The sequence below is a fragment of the Pinus tabuliformis genome, chromosome 8, assembly GCF_031772625.1.
Source record: "Pinus tabuliformis cultivar Carrire ecotype Pingquan chromosome 8, CPIR1, whole genome shotgun sequence".
NCBI lineage: Eukaryota > Viridiplantae > Streptophyta > Pinopsida > Pinales > Pinaceae > Pinus > Pinus tabuliformis.
The window spans coordinates 92,147,718-92,149,798 of record NC_142294.1 but is presented as its reverse complement, the minus strand read 5'-3'; positions in this window follow the sequence as shown (position 1 = coordinate 92,149,798).

The following is a 2,081-nucleotide window of genomic DNA, read 5'->3' as shown; positions in this document are numbered from 1 at the left end:
ATAAATCCTACCAAATTAATTAGGAAGTACAAGTTATTTTAATTCAAGGAGGACGTGAACAACACTCCTTGGCATGTAGTCTCTCCTCTAAATATAAAACCAGCAAATACTCCTCTACCTAAATTTAAATATCACCTCTCTAATTTCTCAATTGATGGCACCATCAAGGCTAATGAACACTTGATTGCATTTTCTAATGCATGCCATGACTTTTCTTCCAACAATAATGATACATGCATGCGGTTGTTTCTGAATTCATTGGAAGGAAAAGTAGAAATTGATTTCTTCAAACTTTCACAGAAATCATTTGTCTACCTAGACTAATCTCTGTTAGTTATTTAATTCCACTTATGGAAAACCTCAAAGCCATATGAATCACCTTTGTGAATACAACAATGTTGCCTATACCAAAGGTGAAACCATTAAATTTGAATTTTTGTTTCACTATATTATATAATAAAACCCTAGAGATCATCAAGCAACAAAATCAAGTGGTCATGATACACTATTACAATATGTTTCCTCCCACTTATCTCCATTGGTTAGAGGAGAAAGATGCAAGTAACCTGGGGTCTTCCTTAGAGATATGTTAGGAATAAAAATAACAATTATGTCACATTGGTATTTTTCATGAGGATTTAGTAAATCAATCTAACCTATCTCTTGTTCTCCAACTCATGCAATACATGATTAATTGGTTGATTTTTTAAGAAGAAAGTCATGATGAAACTACATGTTGAAGCTTCTACATCAGCTCTCATTAGAAACCCTTCCTAGGCATATCACCCAAACACCCTTATTTCCCAACCATGGTGCAACGTTTTTGAAGAATACCATGAGAAAAATATTTACGAGGTTAAGAATAGTGTGTACGAAATAATTTTTTGGGAAAGAACAGATCCCATGGTTGCAACCTTGGATTGGGAGGATCATACTGAAGTATTTATGGATATGTTATGATCATTTTGAGGTGTAAATTGGGCCTTCTAAGGAAAATAATAAAATAATAGTTATGAATTATTAAAATAAAATAAATAAAACTACTTTTTTTAAATTGTATTTCTCAATATATCTCCTTGTAGGTTTACGCAGAGATAATGTGTGTACAAAATTTGGATGCATAATTAGATTTTTCATCAAACAAGTGCCCACTCTACATGCTTTTTAGTAGATCCACACTGAGAAAACATCAAAATACTCTAAAATGGGCCTTCTACGGAAAATAATAAAATAATAGTAAAAATAATAAAATAAAAGTTATGAATTCTTAAAATAAAAGAAAGAAAACTACATTTTTTTAATTGTATTTCTTGATATATCTCCTTATAGGTTTACGCAGAGTTCATGAGTATACAAAATTTGCATGCATAATTATATGTTACATCAAATGAGTGCCCACTTTACATGCTTTTTAGTAGATCCACAATGAGAAAAATTCAAAATACATAAAAAAATGTGTTTGAACATTTTTTCATGTATTTCATTTTTTATCAATGTAGATCGACTCAAAGGCATGCAAGCTGGGCACTTGTTTGATGTGGAATGTAATTCCACATCTAAGGAGTTACACACTTTAAATTTGATTAAATCTACAATGAGGTAAGTAAAAAAGATAAATAAAAATATTTTTATTCTTTTCCTCGAATGATATTCTCCCCTAGGGTCGACATCGTCATCTTGAATCCTATTGGTTCTCTTAAAGTTGATTTTTTTGTTTTATTTTTCATTTTCAGGCCCATTTTTTACCTCAAAGTTTCCTCAATGGAAACAAGGAGCACTTTCAAAGCTAGAAAACCCTAAATGTTTCCCCCTCACATCTAAATGTAAATTCTAGCATCTCTTCCTCTTTGATTTCTTCTTAATTCAATATTTTAAAGTAGATGTCCAACATCAATGTTAATACGATATTTATTAATATGGTCACTATTCTCGAGAAAAAATAACACCTAAAGAAAATTCTTGAACAGAAAATACCTGCTCCTATTAATTTTCTTGAGAGCCATCCCAAAGAGGATCCTCTTGAAGAAAAACCCTTTGTTGTAAATAATTCTTTAAATTTTGTATAAAAACCCTCCTTTCTC